Consider the following 15,358-nt stretch of genomic DNA (forward strand, 5'->3'; position numbering starts at 1 on the left):
GGGGAGGGGGGAGACTGCTTCTCCCTCTCCCTCTGCCCCTCACCTCTTCTCTTGCTCTCTCTCAATAAAATCTTTAAGGCATATATTTTAGGGTTGCCAGTCAGCTGATGTGAAATGGGGAGAGTATCCTGCATCATCCAAGTGAGTCTAACACAGGGTGCTTATTAGTGGAAGAGGGAGGCAGAAGAAGGAGAATGAGAAGATCAAAGCATGAATAGATCTCATCCCAGCATTGTTGGCTTTGAAGGTGGAAGAATGAGACCATGAGCCAAAGAGTGTAGGTGGTATTTAGAACTGAAAAAGATACAGAAGTGGATTCTCCCCTGGAAACTCTGGAAAGAAACAGCATCCTATTGATCCTCAATTTCAGCCCATTGCAACCAATTTTGTGGGCAGCCCGGGTGGCTCAACAGTTTAGCGCTGCCTTCGGTCCAGGGCCTGGTCCTGGAGACCCGGGATCGAGTCCCATGTCAGGCTCCCTGCATGGAGCCTGCTTCTCCCTCTGCCTCTCTCCTCTCTCTCTCTCTCTGTCTCTCATGAATAAATGAATAAAATCTTTTAAAAAAAAGAAATCAATTTTGTGTTTTTGACCTCCAGAACTGTAAGATAATACAATTGTGTTAAGTCACTAAGTCTGTGTTAGTTGCAACAGCAATAGAAATCTACTGCTCAGACCATAGATAGTTCCTGTCCTCAGAAAACTAATAAGACTGGTAGACATGTTAAGAGTTCAGTGAAGTAATCTTATAACTAACAAAACTCAGTGTTACCCAGGGCTGACACTGAAATAAAGCTTGTAGAAAGGATAAAATACCTTTTTATTGGGCAGGAGTAAAGACTTGGGGCCATAGCGTTTTTGCTGGCCATATCCTCATTTTTGGCCAAGATAAGATAGAATAATGCTTTGTGGGCATTTCCAGGGAGAGACGAGGAATTTGCCAGAGGTATTAGAAGGTGAACCCACAGAGTGCTGAAAAGGTGGAAGTAGGGATGCTGCCTATGTTTAAAAGAATCTGAGATGATTATATATTAAATACCACCCATACAATGACTTCTGAAACTTGCATCTTGCATTTCTCTATAAACTGCAAATCTAACTCTACACCCTAGTTCTCCACTTGGGCATCTTGATCATGCAATCCCAAACTTGTGATCTTCTCCCTCAGTTTGTTCTGCAATATTTATTCTTTCAGTACATGGCACCTCTACTTCTTTAGTTCTTCAGGACAAAAATTTTGGGGTCTTCCTTGACTTTGTTTTACCTCGTACCCTGTATGATTTTCATCTGGGAATCCAGTAAGCTTTACTTTCAGTATATTTACCCTATAAACACTTCTCAGGACTACCTCTGCTGCATTCCTAGTCTTAGCCACTTTCACTATTAAAAAAGAACAGTCTCAGGGATCCCTGGGTAGCTCAGCGGTTTAGCACCTGCCTTCGGCCCAGGGCATGATCCTGGAGTCCGGGATCGAGTCCCACATCTGGCTTCCTGCATGCAGCCTGCTTCTCGCTCTGCCTGTGTCTCTGCCTCTCTCCCTGTGTCTCTCAGGAATAAATAAATAAAATCTTTAAAAAAAAATAGCAGCCTCAGATTGATCTGTCTGCTTCCATATGCAGTCTGATCTTAACCATAGAATTGAGAATAGTCTTTGAGAGATGTAAATCGTTACTTGGCTCAGAACTTTCCAATGATGTCCAGTCTTACTCAGAGTAAAAATCAAAATCCTCCTAAGGATCTACCCAAGAGAACTAAAGGTGTGTTCACATAAAAAGTGTACACAGATGTTTGCAGCAGCATTATTCACAATAGCCAAAATATAAAAATAATCCAAACATTCACTAACTGTTAAGTGGTCAAATAAAATGTGGTCTATCCGCACAATGGAGTGTCATTCAGCAGCACGAAGGAACCAAGTATTGGTAACTGTTAAAACATGCCAGAATCTGGAAGACAGTATGGAAAGTGAAAGAGGCCAGTGAGAAAGAAATCACATGTGTTTTTCTCCTATTTATATGACATACCCGAAATAGGCAAAAGTATGGAAACAGAAAGTGCATCAATGGTTGCTGGGGAAGAGGAGAAAGGAATAGGGAACCACTACTGATGAATATGGGCTTTCTTGTGAGGTGATGGAAATGTTCTGGCAGTAGGTATATGGTTGCCTAGCTTTGGTATACACTAAAAATTCCTGGCCTGTACCTGGGGGAAGGTGTGTATCTGAACACAGTTGTGATTCTACTAGAAGGGGAGATGTTGAAAGGAAGAACAAAAATGTCTGCTTCATCCCTCTAGGCCTTTGAGTTGGTAACTGTGTCTCAGTCTTCTCTAGATGGACAAGTTCTGGCAGGGGTTTACACAAACGTGTTGGCATGGACCACAATGGCTGTGTATGGTACATACTATCAGTATGGTTTACCTCTCTTTCCACTAACCTTGTTCACCGGGGTGAGGCAGTTGTTGGTCAGTTTAATGTTTTAAAACATTAAAACAGGAAAAAAAAAACTGTTTAAAACACTAAAAGACCAGAAACCCTGAAAACATTTTAAGACCCATCTCCTATAATTTAAAAGAATAAATTACTACTTATTTTTTATGGAAAAAATAAGTCCTGATATTTTCCATGATGACTACATTTTATTGGAATTTTCTTTTCTGAAGCTATAAATTACTGAAACTTCTTCTGGTGCTTCTGTCTTGTTGATGTGTTAGGTACAAGCTTTATCTGCCTCTAGGTAATCCCACAAAGGTTCTCTGTGACAGTTTCTCACTGTTTATCTCATTTGGGACACATTCTACTTTCTCTTTCATTCTCTGTTCCTTCTGAAAGGGACCTGATAGGTTTTTGTTATTTTCCTTTCTTTTTCCTCACTCAAATACATATAATTCTAAGGACACCTTGCAAGTAAGTGAAAAAGGTGTGTTTGTTTCAATAAGCATTTATTCCTATTGTATTAAAATAGAAATTCTATGCTAGAAATAAGAAGAGTAGCTACAAAGATCAATACACTTTTGCCCTTAGAGACCTTATAGTCTGTGGGAAGTGCTGCCTCAACCTAACCCAAGTGCATGAATCACTGCATCATAATCACATGGCAGATGACACGTGTTTTGGGGTCAGGAGCTAGCTGGGAAACTCCCCTTCTAAGTTTGACCTTGTTGAAATAGAGGCTGGTTAATTTTTAATGCTAATTAGAATCAGCCATTTGTTGGAAAATCTACACTGAGTAGGAACCCTGATAGGTGATTGAAAACTCAGAGAGTAAGTGTAATTAAGTGATTAAAGTCATAGAGCTGGTAAGGGTTCTGTCTGCTGGGCTTGGAGACTCTTGAACTTACTGGATAAGTTAGATTTTTCTCATATCAGGTTTACATAAAATCCTGGCACGTTATGGACTACTAGGTCTAAGAATAAAAGGATTCTTTTTCTGCCCTAAAGGACTCTGTTTTGTCTTGATGAGGATTTACTCTTAAAGAGCAGTTGAGAAAATTTAGAAAGGTGTTCATTGCATTTGTTTTCATATTATTCTCAAGCAAGTCCACATCACAGCAAGATTAGCTGTTTATTGGGGATTTCGTATTACTTTAATTTTAGCATTTATTTAATAAGCCCCACAGAAGAACGTGTTAGGTTCATTCTTCTCCATTACTAATTACTTACTGCAGAAGGAGATGAGTGTGTAGGTGCTAATAAAAATGATCCACGAATTGGGTAGATAACAGCACATTTGGGGCCACTGAAAGGTACTCCACTAATTATCCTCATTATCCTTATCAGAAATTGAAATACCTATTAAATGGCACTTTCAAAGTTCTGTCATTTAATCATACCAGTGAAATGGGCCTATGTTATAAACACCGAACAGACTATTTAATCTATTTGATACTGATTATACTATAGGCAGATAATTTATTGAAAATATCCAACATTTGATAGGGAAGGGGGATGAAGCACATAATAAAAGATTTGAAGTTGAAAGTTTGAAATTTATAGCATTAAAATGTGGTGAAGTATATTAGTGAGTTCTAGATCACTAAAAAAAAAGTCAGTGACTTTTATAAATGCCAGTCTCTATCAGACACTTGCTTATTTCTCTAGTCTGAAACCAGAGACTTTTCTCCAACTTTCTTTCTTTTTTTCCATGTAGAAGTATCTTATTTTTATTATTGCTTAGGTAGATGATATTGGCATAACAGAAATTTGAGGGTTTTTATTTTTTTCCAACTTCTAATTTAAGGAGAGTAGCTAAAGTTTTAAAGGAATGTCTTTTTTTTTTTTTTTTACAGTATGCAACAGATACAGTTGGTTGTCTCTGAAACACCCAAAGAACTATTCTTTGCCTCCTTTATTGTTAATAGAACCTCAATTTTGTTTGGAATAGTAATTATATAGGTTTATTTCATGATTTGAGATAAGGTTAAGCTAGTCAGAAATCACATTCTCTTACTAGGAGGCTTCTGAAAAAGATTAGCTTTTCAGATAAAATGGCTGTTAGACCACTGCTATCCTGTCCTTCTTTTTATCTCCTTTGAGCATAGACATGATGTGTGGTGCTCTAGTAGCCATCTTGTGACCATGAGAGCACAAGCCATGGGAAACAGAAGGATACAATGAGCCCCTTTCATATTCTCCTCATTGAATCTACCATGGATTTTCTATCTTCAGACTTCTTATTTCAATATTCAGTTTTAAGGTACATAGTTATTTTTGTATTTTACCATCTTTGGAATAAGGAATGTGCCAGGAGCTTAACAATAGCAGAGCACATTTTTCATCTCTGAGAACTAAGGGAGGAGATGGGGGACATGGTAGGTTTTAGCAACATTCTTTAAGGGGAAAATCTGCTTACTTTAAAAGTTAACTTCAGAGCTCAGCACCAGTGGCATTTAATTCTTTCAAAGACCATTTTAAGAGTAAATCACTTCTGCTCTTGATAGCACAGAGACCAATATAGAATAGAAAACTCATTGGCAATTTTTAGTTGAAAATTACTGAGTTAAGTTAAACTCTGAATTTGTACAAGTTTAGAGATTTCTTAACCAGTTTATTTGACATTTTAAGGAACACACAGGGGTGATACGATACAGATCCAAGCTGAAGACATCTATGTCTAGTAAAAATTCAAGTATTAAAAAGATGTTTCATAATTACTTGGCAGCATTTTTTCTTCAGGAAAAGAAAATAATTACCCTTAGGGTTCATAGTGCTGCAGTTTTTAAAAAATATTTTATTTATTTATTCATGAGAGACACACAGAGAGAGGCAGAGACACAGGCAAAGGGAGAAGCAGGCTCCCTGTGGAGAGCTCAATGTGGGACTTGATCCCAGGACCCCGGGATCACTACCTGAGCTGAAGGCAGACACCCAACCACTGAGCCACCCAAGTGCTTCCATTTATAAGATTTTTACAGGAAATGTAATTTAATATTTAAGCCAATCTGGGTATCTAAAGGAAAGCTTTCATACCCGGAGCGCCAGAAGGCCATGCTGAACAGTCTCCAAAATAATATATTAAGACATAAGACATATTTTCATGTAAAGCTTATGGAACAGGAATTGGAAGTTACCTTATATACAGTGGGAGTAACTTCAACTCTGACAAAATACCCAACTAGGAGTAGTTTACCCAACGAAGGATTCTCTGCCTCTATGTGTCTCTCATGAATAAATAAATAAAATCTTAAAAAAAAAAACTTATGAATGCCCTCACTTATGCATGTTGGAAAAAAAATCCCTTTTAAACCACACTAGATGAAGCATGTTCTACATTTTTTACCATGAAAAAACCCACAATATTTTGAGTCATAAAACCTCTACTAAAATAATTTATCAATTCATATCTGGATCTAAGACATTATGATTCAAGAGAGCTAGGCACCCATGCCCACACACTCCCACCCCCACAAACATACCCATGTTGTAATGGTTTTAGATAGCTCCTTCTTCAGCTCAGATTCTAGCAACTAGTTACCTTACAAATTTCAGAGTACTGAGTTTCAGCTCCCAACTGGATTTTATAATTTAAAAAATCAGCTCTACCAGGATGAATGGTAAGTATTCCTGCTAGACGTGTACTTACCAGTGTGCTAAATCATTTGCTTCTATGAGAATTTAGTAAGTCTTCATATTGAGAGATATTCCTTGCTCATGAAGTTTGGTGGTTTTTTTAAAAATGTGTTTTATGATTAGTATTATTCTTCATTATTTACTATTAATTTTATGGTTAGTATTATTTTTATGTTGACTTCGCTTTCTCTTAAAGGTTTCAATCTGATAGTGTCTGTGTCCTGTTATATCCAGGGAAGAGAAGGAACATACATTAAATCCCCCCAAATGTGTTGGTTATTGCATAGCCTTCTGTCACAAACTGACTTGTTCCATCTTCAAAAAAATAAAAAATAAATAAAAACCCATCAGGTAGGTAGGCCCTCAGCAATACTGTGTTATATCTGAGGAACTCCAGCCCTAGAGAGACCTAGTTAGTTGCTCAAACTGTTAAGCCATTTCAATGCACATTAACCAAATTCCAAAGCCTAGGCAATTTCTAAACCATCATGTTCTCTCCTGAAAATGAAAGATGATTGACAACTAAGAGTTGAATGTCTACTACAGATGAGTCATTGGGCTGGCAGTGTCCCTACCTTCAAAGTAGGAAGAGTCACCTGAGAACTAAGGTGCTATGTGGTATTATGAAGCAGCCTTGGCAAAGTAGAAAACTAATGATGGGGTCAGAACAATTGCTCTTAGATCCAGGATCTGGCCATTCAGCACCACTTGCTGTTAAGAGCCAAGAGTAGACACTTTGAGGTCAAGATTTTGTAGGGTCCCTTCTCTAGTGTTGACTTACTGCTTGATTTTGTGCAGTTGACTCAACCTTGTCCAGAAAAAGGCAATCAATAATGCTTCATCAGCCAAAGGCAATAATGATTACTGCAGTTACCTACCTTCCGGGGGTGGTTGTGAAAATTAAATGCGATACTACTTACAAAAAGCTCTGCTGGCTCCTGGCATTTAGCTGGCCCCTGGCAGGAGTTCTGGAGGAGCCAATGGCTAGCCAGGAAGGGACCACCTCAAAGACAGGTCTTGAGCATCTATCAGCCCTGGGACCAGGAAGGCACTAGGAGGAGTGTTTCCCAGAAATGGAGCACAAGCAAACAGTGAAATGTTCAACCAAGACTTGCCCAGGAACACCATGAATAAAACAAAGTAGCCTCTGTTTCATTGCTAACAACTGCTAAATGTACACAGAACCAGCTTTGATTTTCAAAGGTGATAGGTACCACTAACAAGATGATCCAGGTACCTCAACGATTATATGGTATTTTCTCTGAGGAGGTGGTCTCCCTTTGCACTAGGGAACAGCTATAGTCTCTGTTTATAAGTCTCATCATTATTTGAGTGTCTCTACTCTGCCTCCTGGGCTGTAGAAGAAGTGAATTCATCCTGCTTCTGGTAAAGCATTAAAAAAAAACAAACCAAAATTTACTCCATGAAACTACCTCTCCCAGCTGAAACTCCATCAGCCTGGATGTCACTGTGCTTGCTCTCTGGTGACTCATTCTCTCTTTTCTCTTCTCTAGGACCCTAGCAATCTGTAACTGGACTAAAAATCCCCCAGTTCCATATTCTTAGACATAGAAAAGCAGTATTTTATCTGTAAATCAGATCTTTGTTTCATCTCTCTTTACTGTTTTTTTTTTTTTTTTTTTTTTGTCATACTAGGAAGACCTGTTTGGCCTTCGCAGCCTGCTGAGAATGTTTGCTCAGTATTAAATTTTGCTTCTTACATTTATCCAGACAATTATCTCAAACTTTTAAGTGCTTCTTCTCAATTTTACTGCCTGAAGCACTTCTCAGCTGAAAGCTCTTTGCCGGTGCTTCTAATTGTGATGAGGCATCTGCTTAGTGAGAAGGGGTGGGGGGGATGGGGGGATTTGCTTTATGGTATGGCCTGGGAGATTTGAAGGTGCCAGGGCATCTTCCTTGCTGCAGAACTCTGCTCAGCCCTCGAAGTACATCAGTAAGTGGCCACTACAGAAATAATAGCTGAATTTGAAAAACCCCTCATAACGCTATATTAACCATCCTTCCTGGGGTAGGAACTAGGAGAAGGTGAACAGCACAGGTTCCTCAGGAAAAAGTCTGCAGTTTCCTGCTTGCTAGGACCCCTGCTGTAGTTCTGTTATGAATGGCTCCATTATGGCAAAAAGATGGAGGAGAAGGTTGAAAGGGCTTTTCTAATTAGTGCCTGTGCTAGTGACCATTGGACAACTGGCCTTGAGATTGGAACAGGGCAGATCAGATGTGAAAACTCAGAGGAAAGTTTTCAAGCAGCTGAAGTCTTTAGCTGTATCCATACTACAGCCTCACGGTCCTGCAGTGGGGCAACCCCCCATGGAGCGTGATGGTCTTCCTGTACTTCCCCAAAGCATCACTGAGCTCCGGCTCACTGGCCAACTGACATGGGACTTTTCCTGACCTACTCTCTGGAATGATTGCTACCGGCCAAACTAATAAGATTTAACTTGTCAAGTTCCTTAGGCTTGAGAGGAAGCCCCCTCCCCGCCTCCACCCCTGATTCCTAATGAGGGAGGCTTGTCACTTTTTTACAAATAGCCTTGAAGATCTGGGTGGTTCCCAGAAACCTCTTCTTTTTACTGCAAAGATGAGTCACTGAAAACAGTCAACAGCCACAGTGGGGGGACATTGCTAACAGAGATCAGTGAAACTCCCACACAATCCCCCAGCCACTGCTTTGTCACTTGCTGTAGCCTCTTGACTTAACAAATCTTGGTTAGAGATGCTATCAGCTTTCACCGACAAGAGTTTTGAAGGAGCTGGGACCTTTCTGAGGAAGTGTTAAGTTGAGGGATGGGACCAGAACTGGGCAGGAGAAAGAAGGCCTAGAAGCAAAAATTGTTTAAATCCCCATTGTTGTGTAATCAATGGATTGTACAGCTTGGTGATCCAGCCTGCTCTCCTTTATTCTTTATACCATGCTATACCATGGTTTTATCATTTATTTATACAGCTCAATGGGATAAGAATATCTTTTTCTTTTTCTTTTTTTTTTTTTTTTACAGAACTACACATGATATTGAGGTGGAAACTGCCTTGCTGAAAAATTAATGGGGTTTTCCAGAAGTCACATGCTAAGTGGTTGCTTAGAGAAGAATAAAATTTCCAGTTCTAGAAATGCCTTCTGCTGATCCAAGTTCCATCCTCATCCTTCTAATCTTGGGTTTTCAGGCCTGCTCCTCTTCTTTCTTCTTTTAATGGATGTGTGCTTCTGCCCGGAGAGTCCAACGTTCTCCCCGGTATGGGTGTCAGGAAGGACACCCACCCTTGAAGAGAAATTGGTGAGGAAAGCCTCAGGGTCAGAGGTGGGAGCCTCACAGGGTTCCTTGAGGGTCTCAGATAGATCTCCTTGCTGTGGAAACCAGGCCACCGGGAGAAGGCAGGCTACAGAAGTAGTTCCTGGTATTTCTGTTGACAGTATTAGTGACCCTCTCTGGGTCCTGCAAAGGCAAGAAGGCAGTGGTTGTGGACTGTGTGTAGGGGCCCAACACGCCCGGCCATGCAAAGACTTGCTGTTAGCTCCAGCTTTGCCACTGAAGTGTTTGGCCTCAGGCTGTCATTGGACTTCCTGCCTCTTGATTTGTAGGGTGAACATCCTGAACTCTGAGTGCCACTGGCTTTTTCGGTTCTAACTTTGGATGCAGTTAGAAGCCTTGTGATGGAGTGGGAATTACACACACATAAGCCAACTTCCAGTGACATTTGTGGTTTCGTCAGCCCGAGCTGCCCGGGTTTCAGTTTCTGTGCAGAGAACTGTGGAGGGGAACATTTACCTTGCAGGGCTGTTGTGAACATGAGAGGACACAGAGGCCCTTGACAAAGTGCCTGGAATGCAGATGGTTTTAAATACTTTTTTCCCCCATGATCCTATGATCTGGTCCTAAGTGGTCCTGCGTCAATTAGGCTGATTTCTGTCACTTCCGAGAGAGGATGTGATTCAAGGCTCCTGGCTGTGAGTGAGCTGAGAAAGGCAGCTCCATCCCAGGGCCTCAGGGTAACCCTAATGGTAAGGAGAACCCCATTGCCATTTATTTATTTATTTATCTATCTATCTATCTATTTATTTATTTATTTATTTATTATTTAGCCTCAACCCAACCTCTGTGAGCTTGAGAATGTCCCTGAGCCCTCACCTGGCTGAGAAGCTCTGTCATTGAGGGGCATGTGGTGAATGAGTTCACTGAACTCTGGGAAGGGCTGAGTCCTGTGGGCTGAGAGGTATTTAAGAACAGAACAAAGATCTTTGAATGCTTTTTTGAACTGGGTAGTTCATAAAGGCATGGGGAGCAGACAAAAAAGAGCTGAAGACACCCGCTTAGGCTAGTCTCTAGTATTTCAGCCGAGTTGGGAGTCCTTAGGAAAATGAACTCTAAAACAAAGAGAGAACCAATCCATCTTAGGAAAATGAACTCTAAAACGAGAAAACAAATCCATCTTTTCTGAGGTTTTCATGAACAACAAACTCCTCTCAGGAAAATGGATCATTTGACATGTTGGAGTTTTTATCTGGAAGAAGACAACTTCTTAGTCTCTTGTGCTGTGTGGACTAAAACCTATTTTGCAGCTATAAAATTAATAATGTATTCATCTTTCCCGAACAATGGATTTTCAATCTTAACATTGAACCGCGACCAAAATTATGTCCTCTAGAGGTCACCAATGCACCAGAGTTGAAGGCCGTGGAGGTTTCCAAAATGCCTAGGGAAAGCTAAGTGTCCCGCTTATGTCTGAGTGGAAGAAAATAAGGCAAATAAATGATCAGAACAGCTGTTCTCCAGCTAGGCTCTTAAGAAATAGGAAATCTTGTTTTGAATAGCACATTTTATATTGATTTTTCTTGGTTGACTTTGGCTCTCTTGATCTAACTGGAGGAAACTCTTAGAATGGTTAAATGCTTCCTCATGGATGGCTTAATTTTAGACGTCAGAGAAGAAACTTCTAAATGGAGAAAACCAGTTTTAGAAATGAGCTCTTTGAGCTTCCATTAAAGGAATGTTCCATTCAGTGGTGCCCTGGCCAGGGAGGAGTCGCCATGTGTCTCCCCAGCTCGCTGTGCTCAAAGAACACGGGCACAGGGAGGTGAGAAGCAGGGGAAGCGGTCCTGTAATTAGCTGTTATATAATTTCTGAGTTGTCTTATGTGGGAGGACACTGTCCCAACTACTTAGATCTCTGCAGAAGAAATCAGGAACTGCCCACGAAGGTATCACTTGTCTTGTCCAAGCATATCTTTCATCTGAAAGAACTGCCATCTGAGAAGTTGGCAAGTTGGAAATCCCAGTTGGACTTTTCTTAGTTACTCCCATCCCTAAACTTCCACCTTGTGTGAAGCTCATGGTCTTCCTGAGAGAGAACTTGCTTGGAGAACGGTGCTGCATGTTGGCTGTGGTACTGGACCAGGGTGGTGGACAACAGGCAGCTGAGAGCCCAGGATGGGTTGAGGCACAGCTCCCTGCGGTTGGCCTGTGTTGCTCAAGCCCTGTGACTGGGAGTCACCACCAGGGGATCATAGCGTTGTTCCTGCTGCTCCCGCTCCTCTCCTCAGAGAGGAATTCCTACATGGCGACTTTCCCAGGGTCCAAACACTTGCCAGTAGCTGAGCCATCAGGAAACAGCCTCTCCCCTCAGCTTTCCACATTCCTTCCTGAGCATTCCCCAGCCCAAGGTGTGGCCAGTCCTCAGAAGATCTGCTGGCCTTGATTGACAAGTAAACAAAAGCTTCCTCTAGATAAGGAACCTCACAGCGCTGTAGGAAACCTATTTGTTCTAGGTGGAGCTTGCTTTCTTTCTCTCCTTTCCCCGCCCGCAACCCCTCACCCCTAAAAGTCTACATTGCTGACTCTGTAGTTTCTTAACTTTTTTTTTTTTTGAATATGTGGAAGAGTCAATCCTCAAACAATAAGTTTTTTGGGGTAACTTGTTTTTATTGCTAATTCACAAGGAAGTAAAACAGTGTCCTAGCGGGTTGATGGTGCTCTCTCTCAGGATTATTAGATTTATCCCTTAGCACTAAAAAAGAACAAAGGCGAATTTTCATTTCTGAAATGGATTCTTTAACTCCTTTGAAAGCTACCCCTTTAAAAGCTGCTAGTACTTCAGAGATATGGGAGCTCAGGAAAGGATGCCACTTGTCATTCATTCTGGAGAATACTTCAACTTAGATGATATCCTAGGGGAAATTTCAGAGTGTTGGAGAATGTTTGAGCTCTGCTAGGTTAAGAGTGATTGCACCTCCTGTCAATGCAGGGTGCACAGGGAGCTTTCCTGGGACTCTCCTGTTTTATCTTGGTTATTGCTGGTGTGACTGTGAGCAGGTCTCTCTGACATCTCCCTTTTCTTATTAAAGTGTTGGTTGCAATCCTTTTTGAGGTCCATTTTGAAGCAAACACCTACTCTGAAAAATCAAATCTGTTCCATCAGAGACTACTTGCACCTTTGTAGGCATGTGAGTCCCCTGGGGGCAACTGGAACAGCCTCACCAAAAACAGCTAAAAAAAAAAAAAACAAGCAAGCAAGCCAAAAAACAACCCCACAAATTCTCACTGTCCTGGAGCCTAGGAGCCCAAGATCATGCTGTCAGTAGGCCATGGTCTCTGATGGCTCTAGGGAAGAATTCTTTCTTCTCTCATTTGTCTTCTGGAGTTTTCTGGCATTCCTTGGCTTGTATATGCCTCCCTCGAGTCACATCGTGGTTTCCTCCATGTGTGTCCTTCCTCTGTGAGTATCTGCCTGTGTCCTAGTTTCTCCTTTTCGTAAAAACACAAGTCATATTGGATCAGGGCCCACCACAATGACCTCGCTTTACCTTGATAGCTTCAGAAGGGGAGCAGTTTGCCCTCCAAAGATAGGCTTCTTTGGCATCCTGAGTATCTTAAGCTGGTTGTTTTAAAGAACGTGTAGACACTAGAGAAGCACTGAAAACCAAGTGCAAGTCAACTTTTTGTACACATGTACATTTATAAGGGAAATCTCCACTTTTAATGGTGTGTCCCTCCCCTTCCAGGAAGAAGAGGATGGCTCAGTCTTTTGAAACTCTTATCAATTAAGAAGGCAATGCTACAATCTTCATAACAACTGTACCTTTGTTTACCATGGTTTTCCCGGTAACTTCCCTTAATGAACTCCCCACCCTCAACGTCTTTTGTCTTTAGTGGAAGGTGGTATGAAAGGTGATGCTGCAGGTATTTCATAGTTGTTCAGTTTTCCTGGGTCTTTCCCATGATGCAGGAGGTCTACCTATTATTAAATTGTTGTTTTTCTCCTCTTAATGTGTCTTACATCAATTTAATTATTAGACCAGCCAAAGATTCCAGAAGGGACAAAGGGAAGACTTCTTTCCCTGCACTTCTATAAGGATCCTACTTCCTAATAATGTCACATGATGAGGTACTGGAGGATTCAGACTTGAACATAACTTTGGGGGAGGGGGCGCACAATTCAACCCACTATACAGAGCAACTAGAAAAATCTCTCTGTGTTGCTTATTTTCTCTGTGACCTCTGCATCCCTTCTCTGTGTTGCTCTGTGACCTGAGAGTCAGGCCTACGTGGATCATACCAGGATCCTCCCTTGTCCTCCAGCTTCAGTTGGCTTGGCTGATGGCAAGGTATGGGACGCAAGAGGAGGGAAAGTAGGGGTTGGGTATTTTTCTCCCCCTGAGGATGGGAGGGTGTCACCATATCTGGCTGTGTCCTGTAAGTGCATCATATTTACACAGATTTCTTTGCTTCTTGGGGACCCTTAAGAGCTTCTTCAAACGTTTGGGTTTAATAATTCTTCAGTAATTCTGCTCCCTCTTTCCCCTGACCTGTCACTCACATTGGTTTCCCTACCCATACTTGAACAGTGTTCTCCTTATTAAACTCTTTTTATATTATTCACTCTGAGTGGATCGTCTGTTTTCTGCAAGGATCCTAACTCTGCTCTTAATGACTGGGTTGTTTTCTAGAAGTTTAAGGTGTTAGTTTGGTTTAGAAGAGTCTAACTAGGCAAGCTCTCTTGCAATTTGCTAAAGCTTGCTGGGTAATTCCTAGTCCAGGAAACTTCCAAAAGCCCAGGTCCAAGTCCTTTATGAAGCCAAACTAGCCATACAGATAAGCAAGCTTGGTGGATATTTGGATAACATAGGTTTAGCTATCTGTAGATTCAGGGCCATTGTGGACCAGTCTCCAGGGGTAGTTAGCATCCTTGAGCCAGGTCTGATTTCACCTGATGAGTGAGGAGGACCAAGGTTGTCTGGGTGTTTTCGGTCTTGTCTCTGCTTTCTTGGGGCATTTCCCTTTACTTTCCCACCCAGTGATCCTATCTCTCTCAACACAATGACTTCCTTGGGATCCCTGGGTGGCGCAGCGGTTTGGCGCCTGCCTTTGGCCCAGGGTGCAATCCTGGAGACCCGGGATCGAATCCCACGTCGGGCTCCCGGTGCATGGAGCCTGCTTCTCCCTCTGCCTGTGTCTCTGCGCCTCTCTCTCTCTCTCTCTCTCATAAATAAATAAAAATTAAAAACAAAAAAAACAAAAAAAAAACATTTAAAAAAAAAATTGTTTTGCACTTTCCAATTTCAAATGCTGTTTTAGATCATCTCAGTCTTTGCTTATGAAAGTGCTAAGGAGAAAATATCTGTAGGTCTCTGATTTCCAAAGGGAAAAAAGAAAGAACTGATGAAAACTGATGCTGAAAAAAAACTCTAGAACGGCCTATTCTTAGACTCTTCTGTGAGGTGAATAGTATTATCTCTGTAACCACTGGAGAAAACTAAGTTTTGAGTGGTTTAGTGAATTTTTCTGCTTACTCAGCTACCCATGTTTTCGCATTCCATTATTTGCTTCTAAAATGTTATATTTATTTTTACCGTGATGTTCATCAGCCTTTAAAAATGAACATCCGTACTATGTGTTTAGGGACTCGGTCTTTTTCCTCTCTCCCTCTCCAAACTAGGCCTTAGTAGCCAGCATACTGACTGATTATTCCTTACTGAATTGATTACATGGCTATTCATAAAGCCATTTATTTCTCTGTGTCTGATATTTCTAGGGCTTCTTTGGAACCCTCGATATTATCTTCTATGCTTGAAGTCTGGCCTTTTTCCCCTCTTGTCCGGCCTTCAATATGTTTCAGGCTCTTCCATCTATCTGGAGCACTCCCATGGCTGTTGGTTCCACTTTTCTTGGACCTGGGGTAAAATCTACACACCCTTCAGTGTGCTCACAATGTCCTTTGAAAGCCCATTATACAGTGGCTTAGCTGGACTCCACTTTGGTCGTGAAAATGGATACCGAGATT

The 15,358-nt window shown here is 41.4% G+C and overlaps 1 long non-coding RNA gene across 9 annotated transcripts in view; it reads left to right on the forward strand.

The window, feature by feature from the left end:
* Positions 1–3,124: 3,124 nt before the first annotated feature.
* Positions 3,125–15,358, forward strand: part of LOC112660431 (uncharacterized) — a 94,173-nt gene continuing 81,939 nt past the window's right edge. For 8 of the 9 annotated variants that reach the window (XR_004813865.2, XR_003136925.3, XR_007406586.1 and 5 more), the window contains exon 1: positions 3,125–3,260. This is a non-coding gene — a long non-coding RNA (uncharacterized LOC112660431). Of the gene's footprint in view, positions 3,261–13,079; positions 13,180–15,358 lie in introns of all 9 variants that reach the window. The other variant, XR_007406585.1, reaches the window with a different exon arrangement.

This window comes from Canis lupus, chromosome 2 (assembly GCF_003254725.2).
Source record: "Canis lupus dingo isolate Sandy chromosome 2, ASM325472v2, whole genome shotgun sequence".
Taxonomy (NCBI): Eukaryota; Metazoa; Chordata; class Mammalia; order Carnivora; family Canidae; genus Canis; species Canis lupus.